Raw genomic sequence first — 8,540 nt, forward strand, 5'->3', positions numbered from 1 at the left:
TGTAGTATACTGATTTGTATCCTGCAACCTTGATGAATCTGTCTACTACTTCTCATAGTTTTTAGATGATTAATGAGGATTTTCTATATAAAAGATCATGTCATTTGTGAATAGAGATTTAACTTCTTTCTTTCCAATTTGGATGCCTCTTACTTCATTTTCTTGTCTAAGTGCCCTGGCTAGAACCTCCAGCACAATGCCAAATAGAAATAGCATGAGGGGACATCCTTGACTTCTTCCTATCTTAGGGGGAAAACAGCCAGTCTTCCATGATTAAGTATGATGTTAGCTGTGGTTTGGTTTTTCATAGATGCCCTTTTATTGGGTTGAGGAAGTTCCCTTCTATTCTTAAGTTTGTTGAGTGTACTTCACTCCTTTATTGTTTTTCACAAGTGATTAATATTCCACTGTATGGATACAGTATAATAAATGTATTTGGCCCCAGTTTCCTGGAACACAGCTCCCAAAACCCCTGGAATTTCCTGAGTGCTAACAGCATCTTTTGTTATTCATAGCAAGAGCTCCTTATGATGACACTGGAGTTTATGCTAAATGAGGTGACTTAGGATAGTGCCCATAGATAGCTTCAGGACAGAGCTGGTCACAAGAAAGACCAAATGGTTAGAGGCCACCGACCTCTGGGAAGGGGAGGAGGGACAGAGATTAGGCTCTATAAAAACCTCTAAAGAGCAAAATGTTATGAGCTTCTGGGTTAGTAAACACACTGAGGTGTTGGGTGAGTGCTCCCAATACCTTAGCCTATGCATCTCTTCCATTTGGCTGTTTCTGAGTTGTACTCTTTATAATAAACTGGTCAACATAAGTAAAATGCTTTCCTGAGTTCTGTGAGCCATCCTAGCCAATTACTGAACTTTAGGAGGGGGTCGTGTAACCCCTGATTTATAATTTTTTTTAAATCTTCTTTTTCTATAAATAAATTTATTTATTTATTTTTGGCTGAGTTGGGTCTTCGTTGCTGCGCACAGGCTTTCTCTAGTTGCGGCGAGTGAGGGCTACTCTTTGTTGCGGTGCGCGGGCTTCTCACTGCAGTGGCTTCTCTTGCTGCAGAGCACGGGCTCTAGGTGCTCGGGCTTCAGTAGTTGTGGCTCGCGGGCTCTAGAGCGCAGGCTCAGTAGTAGTGGCGCACGGGCTTAGTTGCTCCACGGCATGTGGGATCTTTCTGGACCAGGGCTCAAACCTGTGTCCCCTGCACTGGCAGACGGATTCTTAACCACTGTGCCACCAGGGAAGTCCCTGATTTATAATTCTTTAGTCAGAAGCATGGATAGCCTGGGTTTTGCACTTCGTGTCTCAAGGAGGGGTATTCTTATGGGACTGAGCCCTTATGCTGTGAGGTGTACATTAACTCTGGGCAGTGTCAGAACTGAACTGAATTGATGAACATTTAGGTGGTGTCTGGAGAATCACAGTATTGGTTGGTGTTGGAAAACACCCCAGAATGGATGTACGTTTTGTTTATCTGTTCATCAGTTGATGGACATTGGGTTGTTTCCACTTTTTGGGTACCATGATAATGCTGCTATGAACATTTGTGTACATTTTTGTGTGGACATATTGTTTTCAGCTTTCTTGAGTATATACTTAGGAACAGAACTGTAGGTTTAAATGGTAAGTCTATGTTTAACTTTTTGAGGAACTGTCAAAATCTTTTCCAAAGCAGTTATAGCATGCTGTATCCCACCAGTAACATACAAGGGTTTCAATTTCTCCACACCATCACCAACATTTATTTCCATCTTTTTGATTATAGCCATCCTAATAGGTGTGAAGTGGTATCTCACTGTGGTTTGATTTCCATGTCCCTAATGAATAATTATGCACTGCAAGTTTTTAATTAAATGTTATTTTAAAATTATTGCAGACATTTAATTGGATGCAACTTAAGCAAGAATAGCCTTAAATCATGTAGAAATCCTTGCCAGAAACCACGAAAACGCATATGCATAAAACTATTCATTGTGGGACTCTTTTATAATAACAGAAGACTAGAGGGACTTCCCTGGTGGTCCAGTGGTTAAGAGTCCGCCTTCCAGTGCAGGGGACGTGTGTTCAATCCCTGGTCGGGGAACTAGGATCCCACATGCCACAGGGCAACTAAGCCTGCACGTTCTAGAACCTTCTCGTCACAACTACAGAGAAGCCTGCACGTCCCAATTGAGACCCAATGAAGCCAAATAAAAAGATTAAAACAAACAAAAAACCCAGAAGACTAGAAACAACCCAAATGTTTAATGAATAAAATTAACTGAATAAACTCTGGTACATTCATACAATGAAATACCTTGCATCTGAAAAAAATGAAAGAGGAAACTCTCTAAGTATTACTATCAAGTGACCTCCAGAATGTACTAAGTAAAAATGCAAGGCAGAGAAAACTGTATACAGGATACTACTGTTAATCTAAGTAAAGAGAAATAAATGTATCTTTTTTTGTCAATGGAAGTATAAATCATTAAAAAAAGATTACTTATACTACAAAGAAAGAATAGGTAGAGGGAATAGAGACAGAAATTAAACTTATTTGAAAATCTGCTTTTATAGATTCTGCATTAAGTACAAAATAAAATTTAAGTAGAAACAAAAGCAATCTCTAAAAATTAAAAAAGAAATAAAACAAATGAACTTAATATGTATCTACTTAGTAGCATCACAAAAAGAAATACTATTCCAGGTGACTTTAGATCACAGTAATTTAGCTATACCTTTCTAGTGAAATATACCCTAAGGACAAAAAAAAAAACTGCAAAAACAGAAAAAAAAACCTAACAAACTATTTGTACTAAACCCACTTGGTGGTGGTACTGAGACTATTATGTGTTTATTGTGAAATAAAGCAAATGGGTATTTGTGTGATATTCTATCAATCCTGCTGTTTGTTCTCAGTTTAGGAAGATAAAAGTTTCAGATTTAAGATAACCCGAGAGTCCTAAATTTGTTTCAGAAGGAGCAGTACTGCCTTTAGAGAAAGGAAATAAAAATAAAACAAAACAAAACTCTTTGTGTACTGAAAAGTCCTTGGGACAACAACCAACTCAGTAGTGCTAAAAAGAAACAACAGGCCTAAAATGGAGTCACTTATGCTAAGCCCCACAAAAACTTAATACTACTAACCTAACTGCAGTTTCACCGCTCCCAGGAGTGGAATTATAAACCAACCAGTCTGAAATTTCTTAGTCAGCACTAGAGAGGTAATCTACCTAAAATGCCCTGCCTTCCCCTAAAGGAAGGTATACCTTACCTGAAATAATCCACTTTTTAAATTTCCTTGTTTCACCCTCTTTCTGCCTATAAAAACTTTCCATTTTGTAAGGAGCACCTTTCTATCAATATTTGGTAGATGGGATGCTGCTCGATTCATGAATTGCTTAATAAAGTCATTAAGATCTTCAAATTTACTCTGCTGAATTTTGTTTTGTAACACTAGCAACTAACATTCCTTATCCCTAGTGTCCTGAAATAATGCTTCCCACTAAAAGGCAACAGGGGTCCTAGGTTAGATAACTTACACCAGGTCTGGGGCAAATGTACAAAATGAGCCTGGGATATTTTGTCATACCAGATAACCCGGAAGTTATCAGAGTATTAGGGTTATTGTCAAAAGGACTTGTGACCTTACTTGAAGAAGTACTCACTAACCAGATGAAACAATTTGGGAATCAATAAGGGTAATGACTGCAATACCCTTGATTGATTTGAAATAATATCAACTGTTTAAATTCATGAGTTCATAATAAAAAATACTAATTTGTATTTAACTGGAGGATGTTAGTGAATCAACTCATACTGAAAACGGGTACATAAAAAAGAAACAAGCATTTATCCTGTCTTTCCTATATGAATTGGGACCAAACAGATGAGGAAGAGATGATATGTATATGAGTATTACAGCTAATAAATGAAGAGAGAATGACACTGTCACTGCTATAGGTTGACTTTGTCTCCCTGCTCTCTCCAGTGCACACTGAAACAATCCCAGTGTGTTGGTATTTGGAGGTGGGGCTTTGGGGAGATGATTAGGTCATGAGGGTGAAGACCTCACGAGTGGGATTATTAGTATACTTAAAAAAAGAGGCCCTAGGGAACTCCCTTACCTCTTCCACTGTGAGAGGACAGTGAGAAGACATATGTCCATGAGCCAGGAAGCGGGTTCTCACCATATACTGAACCTGCCCCACTCTTCGTCTTTGGATTCCCAGCCTCCAGAAATGTTTATAAGCCACCCAGTGTATAGTAATCTGTCACAGCAGCCTGAATGGACTAAAACAGTTTCCAGTTTGCAATTGTGAATGGATCTAGGATCTAGGATCATAACACCATAAAAAGAGAAAACCAGACATTATGTGTCTCCTAATACAACATCACTCTGATACAGTTTTGAGTATAAAACAGCATGTGGGAAACTCTACAGGACAAACTAGTTTCTTCAATGAAAACATAAGAAAAATAGATGGAATGGAGACCTAAAGGTTAAAAGGGACTAAGAAACGCAGTGGTTAAGAATCCGCCTGCTAATGAAGGGGACATGGGTTTGAGCCCTGGTCCGGGAAGATCGAACATGCTGCGGAGCCACTAAGCCTGTGTGCCACAACTACTGAGCCTGCGCTCTAGAGACCGCATGCCGCAACTACTGAGCCCGTGTTCCACAACTACTGAAGCCCGCACGCCTAGAGCCTGTGGTCCTCAACAAGAGAAGCCACCACAATGAGAAGCCTGTGCACCGTAACAAAAAGAAGCCCCCGCTTGCCGCAACTAGAGAAAGCCCACACACAGCAACGGAGACCCAACGCAGCCACAAATTAAAAACAAATAAATAAATTTATTTTTAAAATAAAATAAAAGGGACTAAGAGATATATCAACCAATTATCATGCCTGAACCTTACTGAATCCTGATTCAAACAAACTAAAACATATGAGACAAATTGGATATTTAAACAATGATTGAATATTTGGTAATATTATGAAAACACTTACTTTTTTCAGGTGTGACATGGTATTATGATTCTGTTTAAAAAGAAGAGAAACATATTGAAATATTTATCGGTAAATATTTTTATTTTTCTTTTAGAGATATATATAATAATATTTATGAGTAAACTCATATATCTGAGATATGCTTCAAAATAATATGATGAGCCTAGACAAGGGTACAGACGAAGTAAGACTGGGTACTAATGGTTAATTATTGAAGCTGGGCTAAAAAAAGAAAAAAAATGGACCATGCTATTACAGAGATAATAATTTAAAAATTCCTTACCAACAAAGTTCTTAAACCTTTCTTTCTTTCTTTTTTCAGTTTTGAAGATTTTTATCATTTTACTGAATCTCTGTCCTATGCCTCTTTCTGGGAACAGAAGAGACTATTTCTAATTGAAGTAGAAATGCTTATACCCTCTACTATAACTAATTTTTATGTCTAAAAGAAGAATTTCCACAGAAACTACCATTAAAACACACTCTAAAGAATCTTAATTATACCAATCATGTCTCCAATGAAACAGGTATTTACCTTATACCAATATTATAAAAAATTTTTATTTTACTCTAAGTAATATAAAAGGTTAACTATTTAAATATACAGTTGTCCTTCAGTATAAGGGGGAATGGTTCCAGGACCTTCTCTGGATACCAAAATCCGTGGATGATCAAGTCCCTTATATAAAATGGCAGAGTATATGTATATAACCTATACACATCCTCCTGAATACTTTAAATCATCTATAGATTACTTAATACCTAATACAATGTAAATGCTATGTAAATAGTTGCTGGTCCTAAGCAAATTCAAGTTTTGTTTATTGGAACTTTCTGGAATCTTTTTTCTGCATATTTTCGAACCTGTGGATACGGAGAGCCAACTGTATAAGAAGAGTTAAATGTGGATCTTAGCCTTCATGTAATTCCTGTTTCTCAAAGAATATTTAAAATCCAGACAGAACGAAAGCCTTCATTTAGAAAACTGCCAGAGCAAATATACAAAGGGAAAATTACTGCCTATAGTGGGAACAGCAGGCACCTCACAACATGTCCATGGTCCCTCCTCCCGCAACCACAGCAGACATCAGTAATCAATCACTTCTTTCCTTCTTTCCTTCTGAATCTCCACAGAGCTTCATGGCAATATGATAACCAGATTAGTATTATTAGGTGTCAGGAAACCTATTTGCCACCCTTGTTTATCTTTCCTTCTTAGCTTCCATCTCCTTGGAAAAGCATCATGATAGAGTGGAAGGAGCTCAGACTTTGGACTCAGATAAACCTGGGTGGGAATCTGGTTTCTGCCTCTTATTACTTTGGGAAAATGAACAAACCTATCTAAACCTGTTTCTTTATCTGTAAAATAAAACAATTCCCTAGGATTGGAGATGATATACATGAAGCAGCCATGATGGGGGTTCACCAAATGATAACTATCATTACCACCCTCTCCTGAGGCTTGTTGAAGGAATACAGGATATAAAGCCGTTACTGCTTCCACTACCTGAGGGGTGGCAGAATGTCTACTAGAGCTGGGGAAAGGCATACTGGCCCACAAAGAAATAGTAAACTATTGCCTTTGAGAGGCAGTCCTATGGAGGAGTAATACGGGGAAGCTCTGCTGTGAACTCTGGTGACCTGTGACGAAAGAGCAGACGGGGTGTACACAAGCCAGATCACTCTTTAACTGGGCTAGAGAAGACTGCTTCAGACTAACAACTAAGAATAACTTGTTACAGAGTTAGTTGTAGGTGTACTTCTCTTTCCCCACTAGGATTTCAGTCCTTTGAGGACAGATACCCTTTTCTTCCTTCTCTGTATCCCTAGCACAACACTTGGCCAAAAGTATTCTTCACTGCCAGGCAGTTAAAAGGGAAAGAGAGAAAGAGAGAGAGAGAGAGAGAGAGAGAGAGAGAGAGAGAGAAAGAGAGAAAGAAAGGGAGAAAGGGAGGAAGGGAGGGAGGGAGGAAGGAAGGATGGATGCATGGAAGGAAGGAAGGAAGGAAAGGGAATATTGACACTGACTGGATCAAGATGGTGGAGTAGAAGGATGTGTGCTCACACCCTCTTGCAAGAGCACCGGAATCACAACTAACTGCTGAACAATCATCGACAGGAAGACAGTGGAACTCACCAAAAAAGATAGCCCACATCCAAAGACAAAGAAGAAGCTGCAATGAGACAGTACGGGGGGTGCAATCACAATAAAATCAAATCCCATGACCACTGGGTGGGTGACTCACAAACTGGAGAACACTTTTACCACAGAAGTCCACCCACTGGAGTGAAGGTTCTGAGCCTCACGTCAGGCTTCCCAACCTGGGGGTCAGGAAATGGGAGGAAAAATTCCTAGAGAATCAGACATTGAAGGCTAGCGGGATTTGATTGCAGGACTTCGACAGGACTGGGGGAAACAGACTCCACTCTTGGAGGGCACACACAAAGTAGGGTGCGTATCGGGACGCAAGGAAAGGAGTAGTGACCCCACAGGAGACTGAACCAGACCTACCTGCTAGTGTTGGAGGGTCTCCTGCAGAGACGGAGGGTGGCTGCAGCTTGCCATGGGGACAAGAACACTGGCAGCAGAAGTTCTGGGAAGTACTCCTTGGTGTGAGCCCTCCCAGAATCCACCATTGGCCCCACCAAAGAGCCGGGTAGGGTCCAGTGCTGTGTCGCCTCAGGCCAAACAACAAACAGGGAGGTAACCCAGCCCCACCCATCAGCAGACAAGTGGATAGTTTTACTGAGCTCTGCCCACCAGAGCAACAGCCAACCCTACCCACCACCAGTCCCTCCCATCAGGAAGCTTGCACAAGCCTCTTAGATAGCCTCATCCACCAGAGGGCAGACAGCAGAAGCAAGAAGAACTACAATCCTGGGGCTTCCCTGGTGGTGCAGTGGTTGAGAGTCCGCCTGCCAATGCAGGGGACACGGGTTTGTGCCCTGGTCTGGGAAGATCCAACATGCCGCGGAGCGGCTGGGCCCGTGAGCCATGGCTGCTGAGCCTGCCCGTCTGGAGCCTGTGCTCCGCAACGGGAAAGGCCACAACAGTGAGAGGCCCTCGTACCACAGAAAAAAAAAAAAAAAACAAAAAAAAACGAACTACAATCCTGCAGCCTGTAAAACAAAAACCACATTCACAGCAAGACAGACAAGATGAAAAGGCAGAGGGCTATGTACCAGATGAAGGAACAAGATAAAACCCCAGAAAAACAACTAAATGAAGTAGAGATAGGCAAAGTTCCAGAAAAAGAATTCAGGATAATGATAGTGAAGATGATCCAGGGCCTTTGAAAAAGAATGGAGGCAAAGATCGAGAAGATGCAAGAAATGTTTAACAAAGACCTAGAAGAATTAAAGAACAAACAAACAGAGATGAACAATACAGTAAGTGAAACGAAAACTACACTAGAAGGAATCAACAGCAGAATAACTGAGGCAGAAGAACGGACAAGTGACCTGGAAGACAGAATGGTGGAATTCACTGCTGCGGAACAGAATAAAGAAAAAAGAATGAAAAGAAATGAAGACAGCCTAAGAGAC

The 8,540-nt window shown here is 40.4% G+C and overlaps 1 protein-coding gene across 10 annotated transcripts in view; it reads right to left on the bottom strand.

Annotated features, from left to right (window-relative positions):
- The window catches only part of CFDP1 (craniofacial development protein 1), a 157,586-nt gene that overhangs the window by 58,121 nt on the left and 90,925 nt on the right, over window positions 1–8,540 (bottom strand). For 3 of the 10 annotated variants that reach the window (XR_008615416.1, XR_008615415.1, XR_008615414.1), the window contains exon 8: window positions 4,995–5,024. The exons of the other annotated variants lie outside the window; for them this stretch is intronic. The gene's annotated coding sequence lies outside the window, so the exon portion shown is untranslated. The remainder of the gene's footprint in view (window positions 1–4,994; window positions 5,025–8,540) is intronic. 10 annotated transcript variants of the gene reach the window in all.

This window comes from Physeter macrocephalus, chromosome 17 (genome assembly GCF_002837175.3).
Source record: "Physeter macrocephalus isolate SW-GA chromosome 17, ASM283717v5, whole genome shotgun sequence".
In the NCBI taxonomy this organism is placed as follows: Eukaryota; Metazoa; Chordata; class Mammalia; order Artiodactyla; family Physeteridae; genus Physeter; species Physeter macrocephalus.